Source organism: Pristiophorus japonicus, chromosome 20 (genome assembly GCF_044704955.1).
Source record: "Pristiophorus japonicus isolate sPriJap1 chromosome 20, sPriJap1.hap1, whole genome shotgun sequence".
In the NCBI taxonomy this organism is placed as follows: Eukaryota; Metazoa; Chordata; class Chondrichthyes; family Pristiophoridae; genus Pristiophorus; species Pristiophorus japonicus.
The window spans coordinates 11014013-11029209 of NC_091996.1; the positions used below are offsets into that span (position 1 = coordinate 11014013).

A 15197-nucleotide genomic window follows, 5' to 3' on the forward strand; every position below is an offset into this window, starting at 1 on the left:
GAATGCAGGGGGAGTGTGCAGGGATAAAGGGAGTGAGGCAGGGTGCGGGGGGAGTGTGCAGGGTGCAGAGGACAGGGGGAGTGAGGCAGGGTGCAGGGGGAGTGTGCAGGATGAGGGGGGGGGGAGTGTGCGGGGGGAGTGAGCAGAGGACGGGGGGGAGGGTGCGGGGTGCAGAGGACAGGGGGAGTGTGCAAGGTGCGGGGGGAGTGAGCAAAGGACGGGGGGGAGGGTGCGGGGTGCGGGGGGAGTGAGCAGAGGACAGGGGGAGGGTGCGGGGGGAGTGAGCAGAGGACAGGGGGAGTGACGGGGGGGAGTGTGCAGAGGACAGGGGGAGTGACGGGGGGGAGTGTGCAGAGGACGGGGGGGTGGGGCCGAGTTTGCGACATGCCGGAAGATGTGAGCAGTCGCTGAGGAGACGGGAAGAAGCTGCGGGCGGGCAGAGAGTGAGCGACATGTGAGTAGTCCCCGGTGTCCCCCCAGCACCACCCCCTCCCGGTGGCGGCGGACCGGCCTCGGGAACCGGTAACTCAGTCCCGGGCGCGGGCTGTGGGCGGAAAGCGGCGGCCCGGGGTCGGGGCCTGAGTGAGCCCGGCATCACTCCCAGAGAGCGCCTCAACACCCGGGCTGAGGGCCTTAGTGAGCACAGCTGCTGCTTTATATAGAACTGTGTGTGTATATATATATATATCTGTCTGTGTGTGTATCTGTATATCTGTGTGTGTGTGTATCTGTATATCTGTCTGTGTGTATATGTATATATATATCTGCCTGTGTGTGTGTATATATCTGTGTGTATATATACGTTTATATATCTGCGTGTATATACATTTATATGTGCGTGTGTATACATGCGTGTATATATATATATCTGCGTGTATTTACATGTGTTTATTTACATACGTGTATATATATCTGCGTGTATATACGTGTGTATATCTGTGTGTGTATATATGTGTGCGCATATCTGCGTGTATATACGCGTGCGCATATCTGCGTGTGTATATACATACGTGTATGTATCTGTACATGGATGTAAATACGTGTATATACATGTGTCTATATGTCTGTGCGTGTGTATATGTGTTTCGGGACCCAGAAGAGGCGAGGGCCCAGGGGCAACACGGGCCAGCCCACACTGCGATATGTGCGCGCACTAGGTCCGTTCAGCAGAGCTGGTCTCCAGTTATCTTGGTTAATCCTTGCCACTAGACCAAAATCTAGCTCTGTCAAGCCCATGTGGTGACTGGTGTGCAACGGCCACCACATGTTAAAAAAAATCCACGCACAGGCATCTTCCATCCTTCAGGGTGTAATTCGGGACCTGGAATATTAGGTCCTTCATTGAAACACCTATGAACTCAGCCCTTTTTGGCAAGACATCCTCGATACGAGGGACCGCCTATGATGATATATATGTGCATGTATGTGTGTGTGTGTGTATATATATCTCTGTGTGTATGTGTGTGTGTGTATATATATCTCTGTGATATATACATCTGCGTGTGTGTTTGTGTATACACGTATATGCATGTGTGTATATATATATATTATGTGTATATATATCTGCGTGTATGTGTATATATATATATATATAATATGTTTTATATATTTATATTGTGTGTGTATATATATTTGTGTGTGTATGTGTATGGTGTGTGTGTATATATATCATATACATCTGCGTGTGTGCGTGTATACACATATATGCGTGTGTGTGTGTGTATATTTGTGTGTATATATGTGTGTATATTTATGTGTATATGTGTGTGTATATTTATGTGTATATGTGTGTGTATATTTATGTGTATATGTGTGTGTATATTTATGTGTATATGTGTGTGTATATTTATGTGTATGTGTGTGTATATTTGTGTGTGTGTATATTTGTGTGTGTGTATATTTGTGTGTGTGTATATTTGTGTGTGTGTATATTTGTGTGTGTGTATATTTGTGTGTGTGTATATTTGTGTGTGTGTATATTTGTGTGTGTGTATATTTGTGTGTGTGTATATTTGTGTGTGTGTATATTTGTGTGTGTGTGTGTATATTTGTGTGTGTGTGTATGTATATGTGTGTGTGTGTGTATTTGTGTGTGTATTTGTTTGTGTGTGTATATTTATGTGTGTATGTGTGTGTGTTTGTATGTGTATGTGTGTGTGTTTGTATGTGTATGTATATGTGTGTGTATGTATATGTGTGTGTATGTATATGTGTGTGTGTGTGTGTGTGTGTATGTGTGTGTGTGTGTGTATGTGTGTGTGTGTGTGTGTATATGTGTGTGTGTGTATATGTATATGTGTGTATATGTATATGTGTGTGTGTGTGTATATGTATATGTGTGTATATGTATATGTGTGTGTGTATGTATATATGTGTGTATATCTGTGCGTGTGTGTGTATATATGTGTGTGTGTGTGTATATATGTGTGTCTGTATGTATATGTATATGTGTGTCTGTGTGTGTGCCTGTGTATATCTATATATGTGTGTCTGTATATGTGTGTGTGTGTATATATATACATACGTTTATATATCTGCGTGTATATATATTTATATGTGCGTGTATATACATTCGTTTATATATGCGTGTATATACATACGTGTGTGTATTTACATACGCGTATATGTCTGCATGTGTATTTACATGCGTGTATATATCTGCGTGTATTTACGTGCGTGTATATATATCTGCGTGTATTTACGTGTGTATATATATCTGCGTGTATTTACATATGTGTATATCTGCGTGTATCCGTGTGTATATACGTGTGTGCATATCCGCGTGTATATCTCTGCGTGTATACACATACGTGTATGTATCTGTGCGTTGATATACATACGTGTATATACATATGTCTATGTCTGTGCGTGTGTCTATATGTCTGTGCGTGTGTCTATATATCTGTGTGTGTGTTTCGGGTCCTAGAAGAGGCATGGCCCCAGGGGCAGCATGGGCCAGCCCACACTGATATGTGTGTGCACTAGGTCCGTGCAGCATAGCTGGTCTCCAGTTGTCTTGGTTAATCCTTGCCACTAGACCAAAGCCTAGCTCTGTCAAGCCCATGTGGTGATTGGTGTGCAACGGCTAACACACGTTAAAAAAAAATCCACGCACAGGCATCTTCCACCCTTCAGGATGTAATTCGGGACCTGGAATATTAGGTCCTTCATTGAAACACCTATGAACTCAGCACTTTTTGGCAAGACATCCTCGATACACGGGACCGCCTATGATGATATATATATGCATGTATATATGTGTGTGTGTATATATATATATATCTGTGATATATACATCTGCGTATGTGTGCGTGTATACACATATATGTGTATATATATATCTGCGTCTATGTGTGTGTGTATATATATTTTTTAAATATATATATCTGTGATATATACATGTGCGTGTGTACACATATATGCATGTGTGTGTATAAATATATATATATATTGTGTATATATAACTGCGTGTATGTGTGTGTGTGTATATTTTATATATATTTTATATATTTATATTATGCGTGTGTGTGTATATGCGTGTGTGTGTGTATGTGTGTGTGTATATGCGTGTGTGTGTGTATGTGTGTGTGTATATGCGTGTGTGTGTGTATGTGTGTGTATATATGCATGTATATATATCTGTGTGTGTATATCTGCGTGTGTGTGTGTATACACATATACCGGTATGCATATATATATATATATATGTGTGTGTGTGTGTGTGTGTGTGTGTGTATATATATTTTATCTATATTTTGTATATTTATATTATGTGTCTCTATATGTGTGTGTGTGTGTGTATATGTGTGAGTGTGTGTATATATAAAAACATATAAAATAGGTGCAGGAGTAAGCCCATTCGGCCCTTCGAGCCTGCACCACCATTCAATGAGTTCATGGCTGAACATGCAACTTCAGTACCCCATTCCTGCTTTCTCGCCATACTCCTTGATCCTCCTAGTAGTAAGGACTTCATCTAACTCCTTTTTGAATATATTTAGTGAATTGGCCTCAACAACTTTCTGTGGTAGAGAATTCCACAGGTTCACCAATCTCTGGTTGAAGAAGTTTCTCCTCATCTTGGTCCTAAATGGCTTACCCCTTATCCTTAGACTGTGACCCCTGGTTCTGGACTTCCCCAACAGTGGGAACATTCTTCCTGCATCTAACCTGTCTAAACCCGTCAGAATTTTAAACGTTTCTATGAGATCCCCTCTCATTCTTCTGAACTCCACTGAATACAAGCCCAGTGATTATGTCAGTCCCGCCATCCCGGGAATCAGTCTGGTGAACCTTCGCTGCACTCCCTCAATAGCAAGAATGTCCTTCCTCAAGTTAGGAGACCAAAACTGTACACAATACTCCAGGTGTGGCCTTACCAAGGCCCTGTACAACTGTAGTAACACCTCCCTGCCCCTGTACTCAAATCCCCTCGCTATGAAGGCCAACATGCCATTTGCTTTCTTAACCGCCTGCTGTACCTGCATGCCAACCTTCAATGACTGATGTACCATGACTCCCAGGTCTCGTTGCACCTCCCCTTTTCCTAATCTGCCAGCATTCAGATAATAGTCTGTCTCTCTGTTTTTACCACCAAAGTGGATAACCTCACATTTATCCACATTATACTTCATCTGCCATACATTTGCCCACTCACCTAACCTATCCAAGTCACTCTGCAGCCTCATAGCATCCTCCTCGCAGCTCACACTGCCACCCAACTTAGTGTCATCCGCAAATTTGGAGATACTACATTTAATCCCCTCGTCTAAATCATTAATGTACAATGTAAACAGCTGGGGCCCCAGCACAGAACCTTGCGGTACCCCACTAGTCACTGCCTGCCATTCTGAAAAGTACCCATTTACTCCTACTCTTTGCTTCCTCTCTGCCAACCAGTTCTCAATCCACGTCAGCACACTACCCCCAATCCCATGTGCTTTAACTTTGCACATTAATCTCTTGTATGGGATAAGTATGTGTGTGCTTATAAGTGTGTGTGTGTGCATATAAGTGTGCGTATGGAAACATAGAAATTTACAGCGCAGAAGGAGGCCATTTCGGCTCATCGCGTCTGCGCCGGCCGACAAAGAGCCGCACGGCCCTTTGTCAGCAGCCCTAAAGGTTACGTGCAAACCCATGAACAATAATAGAAAGGCAAAGAGCACCCAGCCCAACCAGTCCGCCCACACCACTACAACATCCCTTATACTAAAAACGTCTACACTCTACCCCAACTGGAGCCATGTGATCTCCTGGGAGAGGCAAAAACCAGATTAAAACCCAGGTCAATTTAGGGAGGAAAAAATCTGGGAAAATTTCTCTCCGACCCATCCAGGCGATCGAAACTAGTCCAGGAGATCACCCTGGCCGTATTCTATTCCCTGCAGGACTTACCATTTATATCTGCGCTGACCAATGAAAGGTCATCTATTCTAATCCCAATTACCAGCTCTAGGTCCGTAACCCTGCATGTTACGGTACTTTAACCATCTCTTAAAAGTGGCGAGGGTTTCTGCATCCACCACTCTTCCAGGCAGCGTAAGTGTGCGTGTGCATAAGTGTGCGTGGATGTGTGCGTGCATATGTGCGTGCGTGTGTATGTATATATACATCTGTGTATGATGTGCCTGTGTATATATTGTGTGTCTATATATATATATATACCTGTGTATGTATAATATATATCTGTGTATATGTTTATATATAATATACTTATGTGTATGTGAGTAAAGCTATGTTTGCAGTATTTAATTTAATTTAATTCCACCTTTTTTAAAATTTAAAGTGTGTTCTTCATATGAAGCACAGAATTAGCCTGCCAATAGTTTTAGTTATTGGGCAGGGAATTGAAGTCTGATTCTTTTTCCCTTTTTGAAAATGTCGTTAGGGGATTGAGTGGCCTGCTTAATGTGGGGGGAGGGGGAGTGCATTCCCCCCTCCAATAATATAAAATGTTACCTGTGTGCAATTATTACTTTTCTTGCCCTTGATGGCAAGTCGCATTGCCCATATGCGGTGCCCTCGTATTGCCAGCCTGAGTATCTCGCCAGGTGTATTGACCAGTGTCGCTTTTTAAAAAAAAAAATAATAATTTAAAGAACATGAGAGTACTGTATGAAGGAATAAGGAGCCCTCCGAGGCGCTGTAAAAAAACGTTACGAGAGGGTGCACTGTGAGGAAGGATTGGTTCAGCTGGGACTCTTCATCCCTGATATGAGACAATGTCAGAAGGATATGATTCTAAGTGGGATGAAGAAAATAAACCTGAAAAAGCTACTTTCAGATAGGCTGGACTCGCAGAAAAAGAGGGTATTCGTTCAAGGACGTGAAGGGTAAATTTAAGACTGACGCCAGGGAGTGTTTAGTTACACAGACTGGGCAGATTTAAGAAAAGACTCCTCTTAAGACGACTGGAACTGCTCGCTACTCTCGGATCATCCTGGGAAATGTCTGTTTCGGGTTTAATTTCTTCATCCCATTTAACATCATATCCTTCGAAAGATGTCTCTCATTCGGGATGAAGTGCCCTAGCCTCTGTGTCAGCTGGGGCTCAGTGGGCAGCACACTCGCCTTTGAGTCAAAAGGTTGTAGGTTTAGGTCCCACTCCAGGGACTTGAGCACATAAATCTAGGCTGACACTCCCAGTGCAGTGCTGAGGGAGAGCTGCACTGTCTCAGGTGTGCCGTCTTTCAGATGAGACATTACACCGAGGCTCCGTCTGCTCTCTCAGGTGGACGTAAAAGATCTCATGGCACTATTTTGAAGAAGAGCAGAGGGGAGTTATCCCCGGTTTCCTGGCCAATATTTATCCCTCAATCAACATAACAAAACAACAGATTATCTGGTCATTATCATATTGCTGTTTGTGAGAGCTTGCTGTGCGCAAATTGGCTGCTGCGTTTCCTACATTACAACAGTGACTACACTCCGAAAGTACTTCATTGGCTGTAAAGCGTGTTGAGACGTCCGGTGATTGTGAAAGGCGCTATATAAATGCAAGTCTTTTTTTAACCAATCTGTCCTCATAGCACACCCCTCCAACACCTGGACCTCACTTATTTCTTTATGCCACCTCAAAAGGCTCCTTATTCTTCATACAGTACTCTAATTTCTTAAAATTATTTTGAAAAAGGGGCACCTGGAGGGATAAAGATAAACTTCTTTTCTCCACTTCCAACCGTCTCCTTAAACTCCCTCTCCTCTGCCCTCTCCACCCTCGCCTCCAGCAACCAGTGTGAGGAGCTCACGGACTTATTTGTCACTAAGATTGAGGACACGTGTTCAGCCACCAAGCACAGGGGTGATGGGTGAGCCGGACTTGGTGCGGGTTAGGATACAAGCAGTCGAGTTTTGGATGAGCTCAAGTTTACAGAAGGTGAAAGACGGAAGGCCAGCCAAGAGCACATCGGGTGATTGATCTGATTACACCTCCTGTGAAGCGCCTTGGGATGTTTTCCCACGTTGGGTGCTATATAAATACAAGTTGTTGTAATAAACTTGGGTGCTGGAACAAGGAGACAGTCAGGCTAGTATTCAGAAAGAAAAAGCGAAATGGACCGAAGGGTGTCCTTTGTCCAAATCTATTGTGTAATTTCCTGGGATTCCTGGGAAATATCCTTTCCCTTTCCGCGCCCCCCCCCCCCGCCCCTCCGCCCCATAACAAAAAAGTTGTCCCAGTCTTCAAAACAATAAATTCGATGTACTTACTATTTATTGAAACATTGTGTCTTTCCTAGCTAAATGCACTTCTCTTGTTGGGTACATTGAGTACAGTATAAAGTTCTTTGACAGGTTCGGTACTGCTGTGTTTTATTGTTTTCAAACTGCGCTTTCTCATAGAATCACAGAAACTTACAGCATAGAAGGAGGCCATTCGGCCCGCCGTGCCAGTACTGGCTCTTTGAAAGAGCAGTGGTGCTCAGTCCCACATCCTCGCTTTGTGTCCGTAACCCTGTAAGTTTCTCATCCCCAAATACCTGTCCAACTCTGTTTTAAAATGATTTATGGAATCAGCTTCCACCACCTTTTCAGGTAGAACATTCCCGATCCCGACAACTCAGTGAAAAATGTCTCCTCATCTCCCCTCTAGATCTTTTTCCAGTGATTTTGAATCTATGACCTCAAGTTACAGACCCACTCGCCAGAGGGGAATCGTTTTACACTATTCACTCTATCAAAACCGCTCACCGTCTTGAAAACCTCTATTAGGTCACCTCTTAACCTTCTCTCTTCTAAGGAGAACAGTCCTAACTTTTCCAACCTTGGGACTTGTCACTTTGGGAGGACTAACATGGAAAGACAGTATACTATAAATGACTCAACATAAGAAATAGCAGCAGGAGTAGGCAATTTGGGCCCTCGAGCCTGCTCCGCCATTCAATAAGATCATGGCTGATCTGATCTTGGGCTCAACTCCACTTCCCTGCCTGTTCCCCCATAACCCCTTGACTCCCTTGGCAACTTTACATAGCACCTTTAATGTAGTGAAACGTCCCAAGGCGCTTCACAGGAGTATTATGAGACAAAAAATTTAACACCGAGTCACTTAAGAAGAAATTAGGGCAGGTGACTAAAAGCTTGGTCACAACGGTAGGTTTTAAGGAACATCTTAAAGGAGGAAAGAGAGGCGTAGAGGTTTAATCAGGGAGTTCCAGAGCTTAAGGCTGAGGCAACAGAAGAAACGGCCACCAATGGCTGAGTGATTATAATCAGGGATAATAAGAACATAAGAAATAGGAGCAGGAGTAGACCATGTGGCCCCTCGAGCCTGCTCCGCCGTTTAATAAGATCATGGCTGATCTGATCATGGACTCGAGTCCACTTCCCTGCCCGCTCCCCATAACCCCTTATTCGCTTATCGGTTAAGAAACTGTCTATCTCTGTCTTAAATTTATTCAATGACCCAGCTTCCACAGCTCTCTGAGGCAGCGAATTCCACAGATTTACAACCCCGAGAGAAGAAATTCCTCCTCATCTCAGTTTTAAATGGGCGTCCCCTTATTCTAAGATTATGCCCCCTAGTTCTAGTCTCCCCCATCAATGGAAACATCCTCTCTGCATCCAATTTGTCAAGCCCCCTCATAATCTTATACGTTTCGATAAGATCACCTCATTCTTCTGAATTCCTGCTCAGGAGCGCAGATATCTCTGGGAGGGGGTGGGGGGCTAGAGGAGATTACAGAGATGGGGAGGGGTGGGGCCATGGAGGGTTTGAAAACAAGGATGAGAATTTTGAAATCGAGGCATTGCGTAACCGAAAGCCAATGTAGGTCAGCGAGCACAGGGGTGATGATTGAGCGGGACTTGGTGCGAGTTAGGACACGGGCTGCCGAGTTTTAGATCACCTCTGGTTTACATAGGGTAGAATGTGGGAGGCCAGCCAGGAATGCGTGAAGACATTAAGTGGATGATTTACTGTAGCACACTGCACCAGCCCCACTTCATTTCCCAGAACCAGATACAACACCGCTTCATTCCTTGGACTGGAGACATACTGATCGAGAGAGTTCTCCTGTGCACCTATCAGGAATTCTTTCCTTCCCTATCCTTAGCACTATGTTTTTCCCATATTAGAGTATTGAAAGTCTCCTAATATTACTATATTTTTGTTACACGCCTTTGAAATTTGCTCATCTATCTTCTCACTGTTTGAAGCTCTATTTAAAAAAAAACTCCCAATAATGTAACAGCTCCTCTTCTGTTCCTCAACTCAGGCCAAGTAGATTCAGTCCTAGAGCCATCAAGTAAATCCTTTATATTTAGAACCATATCATCATCCTTAATCAATACTGCCATGCCCTCTCCTCTTTTTCCTTCTCTCTCAATACTTGGTACCCAGGAATATTAGGGGGGAAATTGCGGTCGGAGGCTTCCTTCGGATGAACGCTCCTGACCCGAAATCTTTTAACGAAAATACCTGATGGTCTCGGAGGAACATAGGATTGCGGTCGGAGGCCTCCATTCACTGTGCAGTGCACGGGAACATGTCCTCCAGGTCCGTGTTCGTGGGCCTGGACCACCAATCACTATGGAGTGTTCCCATTGATAATAATGGGAGCTCTGATTGTACGGAGCTCCCATTGCTATCAATGATAATAACCCCCTAAAGCAAGAAACGCAACACAATAAATAAAATAAAAAAAACACCTCCCACATTTAAAATTAATTGAAATTGAATGTAATTAAATGTTTTAGAAAACAAACAATTTAGAATTTATTTTTGTGTTTTAATAGGATTAAACAGAAACTTACCTTAATGGCCAAGGTTTTTAATACATAAATGAGTGATTACATTAAATTTTTCTATGTTTTAGAACTCTTACGCTGGTAAAAGTAGGCTATACGCCTGCTTTTACCAGGCATAAGAGTTTGAAGGACATTCGCTGGGGAAGAGATGGGCAAATAGCCCAGATCGCTGCCCTGCGGATGTCTATCCTGCGGAGATGTGTTAGATCTGTCGAGGAAAAGCCGGTTCTGGGCGCATGCGCATCGCGCCCCGAGAACAGGCATTGGCGAGGCCTCTTCGGGTGAGTGCGCACGTTGTACGCACCCGGAGAGGCCGCGATGTTCGGCCCATTAACAACCCATTCCTGGCCTTGTTTGAGACGGGGCCTCAGTTTAACGTCTCATCAGCAAGATGGACAAGTGCACGGCACTGCTGGGTCGAGCCACTGGGAAACAGGGAGGGGGAGTTGCACAGAAGCAGGGGTGTGTCCGAGTGCATAAACCCGGACTGTGGTCTGCCCCCTGCCTGCCCTAAGATGCAATGAAAAATTGGCAGGGAACACTGTAAATAACACAATCAGGAATGCATTGATAAAGAATATATTTAACATTTCACTTATGCATAAAGCACAGAAGAAACCTCACTCGTGCTGAGCATAAGAGCAAAGTGTAAAAATAGACAAAAGAACCAGAGGCGAAATGAGGAAAACCATTTTTTGCCAGCGAGTTATGAGCTGGAACGCGCTGCCTGAAAGGGCAGTGGAAGCAGCTTCAAACGTAACTTTCAAAAGGGAATTGGATAAATACTTGAAGGGAAAAAATTGCATGGCTGTGGGGAAAGAGTGGGGGAGTGGACTAATTGTAAAGCTCTTTCAAAGAGCCGGCACAGGCACGATGGTCTCGTTCTATTCTGTGATTTCATAAGAACATAAGAATTAGGAACAGGAGTAGGCCATCTAGCCCCTCGAGCCTGCTCCGACATTCAAAAAGATCATGGCTGATCTGGCCGTGGACACAGCTCCACTTACCCGCCCGCTCCCCGTAACCCTTAATTCCCTTATTGGTTAAAAATCTATCTATCTGTGACTTGAATACATTCAATGAGCTAGCCTCAACTGCTTCCTTGGGCAGAGAATTCCACAGATTCACAACCCTCTGGGAGAAAAAATTCCTTCTCAATTCAGTTTTAAATTGGCTCCCCCGTATTTTGAGGCTGTGCCCCCTAGTTCCAGTCTCCCCGACCAGTGGAAACAACGGGTCCAAGTTTTGGGCCGTGCCTAAAACGGCGCAGCCCGGACTTGGACGCCCATTTTTCGCGGCACAAAAAAAACTCACCTATTCTCCGGCTCCCTGCAGGTCCTCTGGAGCTGGGCACGGCGCAGCATGAGCTGTGGGGGGCGGAGCCAGGTCCCTGGGATGGAAACAGTGCCGGGACATCTGCACATGCGCGCTACAGTGGGTGCGCATGTGCAGTAGCTCCAGGCGACCAAAACTGTGGGAGGGGCCCGAAGCACACAGCCCCTAGCCCTGGCCGAATGGCCTCACTGGGGCTGCGTGGATAAGGCTCACCTCCCACCCGACCGGACCCGACCCGACCCCCGCTCTCCCCACCGTAGCGACCCGACCTCCGCTCCCCCAACTCCCCCCAACTCCCCCCACCCCCCCCAGCCCGGCGACCCGACCCGACCTCCGCTTCCCACACCCCCCAACTTCCGCGACTCTCTCTTCCCCGCCCCCCCCCCCCCCCGACCTCCGCGACTCTTCTTCTCACGCCCCCCAGACCTCCGCGACTCTCTTTTCCCATCCCCCCCACTCCGCGGCCCGACGCCACCTACCTGGAAATCCAGCCCGAAGTCTTGGGCCCGGCCGTTCAGCCTCCTTTTCTCCCTCCCTTCCCTCCCTCCCTCCCCTCTCCTTCCCTCCCTCCCTCCCCTCTCCTTCCCTCCCTCCCTCCCCTCTCCTTCCCTCCCTCCCTCCCCTCTCCTTCCCTCCCTCCCTCCCCTCTCCTTCCCTCCCTCCCTCCCCTCTCCTTCCCTCCCTCCCTCCCCTCTCCTTCCCTCCCTCCCTCCCCTCTCCTTCCCTCCCTCCCTCCCCTCTCCTTCCCTCCCTCCCTCCCCTCTCCATCCCTCCCTCCCTCCCCTCTCCTTCCCTCCCTCCCTCCCCTCTCCTTCTCTCCCTCCCTCCCCTCTCCTTCCCTCCCTCCCTCCCCTCTCCTTCCCTCCCTCCCTCCCCTCTCCTTCCCTCCCTCCCGTCTCCTTCCCTCCCTCCCTCCCCCTCCCTCCCTCCCCTCTCCCTCCGCCGCTCTCCCTCCCTCCCCTCTCCTTCCTTCCCTCCCTCCCTCCCCTCTCCTTCCTTCCCTCCCTCCCTTCCCTCCCTCCCCTCTCCTTCCTCCCCTCTCCTTCCTTCCCCTCCCCTCTCCTTCCTTCCTCCCTCCCTCCCTCCCCTCTCCTTCCTTCCCTCCCTCCCTCCCCTCTCCTTCCTTCCCTCCCTCCCTCCCCTCTCCTTCCTTCCCTCCCTCCCTCCCCCCTCCTTCCTTCCATCCCTCCCTCCCCTCTCCTTCCTTCCCTCCCTCCCTCCCCTCTCCTTCCTTCCCTCCCCTCTCCTTCCTTCCCTCCCTCCCTCCCCTCTCCTTCCTTCCCTCCCTCCCTCCCCTCTCCTTCCTTCCCTCCCTCCCTCCCTCCCCTCTCCTTCCCTCCCTCCCCTCTCCTTCCTTCCCTCCCTCCCTCCCCTCTCCATCCTTCCCTCCCTCCCCTCTCCTTCCTTCCTTCCCCTCTCCTTCCTTCCCTCCCTCCCTCCCCTCTCCATCCTTCCCTCCCTCCCCTCCTCCTTCCTTCCCTCCCTCCCTCCCCTCCGCTCTCCTTCCCTCCCTCCCCCTCCCTCCCCCTCCCCTCCCCTCTCCTCCCCTCTCCTCCCCTCTCCTCTCCTCCCCTCTCCTCTCTTCCCCTCCCTCTCTCCTCCCTCCCTCTCTCCTCCCCTCCCTCTCTCCTCCCTCCCTCTCTCCTCCCCTCCCTCTCTCCTCCCCTCCCTCTCTCCTCCCTCCCTCTCTCCTTCCCTCCCTCTCTCCTTCCCTCCCTCTCTCCTTCCCTCCCTCTCTCCTTCCCTCCCTCTCTCCTTCCCTCCCTCTCTCCCTCTCCCTCCCTCTCTCCTTCCCTCCCTCTCTCCTTCCCTCCCTCTCTCCTTCCCTCCCTCTCTCCTTCCCTCCCTCTCTCCTTCCCTCCCTCTCTCCTTCCCTCCCTCTCTCCTTCCCTCCCTCTCTCCTTCCCTCCCTCTCTCCTTCCCTCCCTCTCTCCTTCCCTCCCTCTCCTTCCCTCCCTCTCTCCTTCCCTCCCTCTCTCCTTCCCTCCCTCTCTCCTTCCCTCCCTCTCTCCTTCTCTCTCTCTCCTTCCTCCCCTCTCTCCTTCCCTCCCTCTCTCCTTCCCTCCCTCTCTCCTTCCCTCCCTCTCTCCTTCCCTCCCTCTCTCCTTCCCTCCCTCTCTCCTTCCCTCCCTCTCTCCTTCCCTCCCTCTCTCCTTCCCTCCCTCTCTCCTTCCCTCCCTCTCTCCTTCCCTCCCTCTCTCCTTCCCTCCCTCTCTCCTTCCCTCCCTCTCTCCTTCCCTCCCTCTCTCCTTCCCTCCCTCTCTCCTTCCCTCCCTCTCTCCTTCCCTCCCTCTCTCCTTCCCTCCCTCTCTCCTTCCCTCCCTCTCTCCTTCCCTCCCTCTCTCCTTCCCTCCCTCTCTCCTTCCCTCCCTCTCTCCTTCCCTCCCTCTCTCCTTCCCTCCCTCTCTCCTTCCCTCCCTCTCTCCTTCCCTCCCTCTCTCCTTCCCTCCCTCTCTCCTTCCCTCCCTCTCTCCTTCCCTCCCTCTCTCCTTCCCTCCCTCTCTCCTCCCCTCCCTCTCTCCTTCCCTCCCCCTCTCCTTCCCTCCCCCTCTCCTTCCCTCCCCCTCTCCTTCCCTCCCCCTCTCCTTCCCTCCCCCTCTCCTTCCCTCCCCCTCTCCTTCCCTCCCCCTCTCCTTCCCTCCCCCTCTCCTTCCCTCCCCCTCTCCTTCCCTCCCCCTCTCCTTCCCTCCCCCTCTCCTTCCCTCCCTCTCTCCTTCCCTCCCTCTCTCCTTCCCTCCCTCTCTCCTTCCCTCCCTCTCTCCTTCCCTCCCTCTCTCCTTCCCTCCCTCTCTCCTTCCCTCCCTCTCTCCTTCCCTCCCTCTCTCCTTCCCTCCCTCCTTCCCTCCCTCCTTCCCTCCCTCCCTCCCTCCCTCCCTCCCTCCCTCCCTCCCTCCCTCCCTCCCTCTCTCCTTCCCTCCCTCTCTCCTTCCCTCCCTCTCTCCTTCCCTCCCTCTCTCCTTCCCTCCCTCTCTCCTTCCCTCCCTCCCTCCCTCCCTCCTTCCCTCCTTCCCTCCTTCCCTCCCTCCCTCCCTCCCTCCCTCCCTCCCTCCTTCCCTCCCTCCCTCCCTCCCTCCCTCCCTCCTTCCCTCCCTCCCTCCCTCCCTCCCTCCCTCCTTCCCTCCCTCGCTCCCTCCCTCCTCTCTCCTTCCCTCGCTCCCTCCCTCCTCTCTCCTTCCCTCGCTCCCTCCCTCCTCTCTCCTTCCCTCCTTCCCCCCCTCCTTTCCCCCCTAACCCCCACCCCCCTTCTGCCCCTCCCCTCGCTGTCAGAAACACAGACACTGACGGAGAGTGAGAGACACACACAGACAGACAGAGAGATAGAGACACACTGGGGAGGCCGTCCCAGCACGCTGTTGGAGGACCCGGTGCTGCAGTCAGTAAGTAGAAAATGTTTTATTTATTGATTTTAATTTTTTTTTATAAATTTTTTTTTGATTGATTTATTGATTGATTTATTGATGTATTTATCATTTATTATTGATGATGGCTCTTTATTTGTAAAACTGAAGTGTTTAATGTTTGTAAACTTCCCTTTAAACCCCCCCCCCCTCCCCGCATTCCCTACGCCTGATTTGTAACCTACGCCTGATCTTCTAAATGTAGACAAGATTTTT

General features: G+C 48.9%; 1 protein-coding gene across 1 annotated transcript in view; it reads left to right on the top strand.

The window, feature by feature from the left end:
• Positions 1 to 369: 369 nt before the first annotated feature.
• Positions 370 to 15197, top strand: part of LOC139232869 (transmembrane protein 250) — a 30283-nt gene continuing 15455 nt past the window's right edge. Inside the window, exon 1 of the mRNA XM_070863360.1 lies at positions 370 to 454. The gene's annotated coding sequence lies outside the window, so the exon portion shown is untranslated. The remainder of the gene's footprint in view (positions 455 to 15197) is intronic.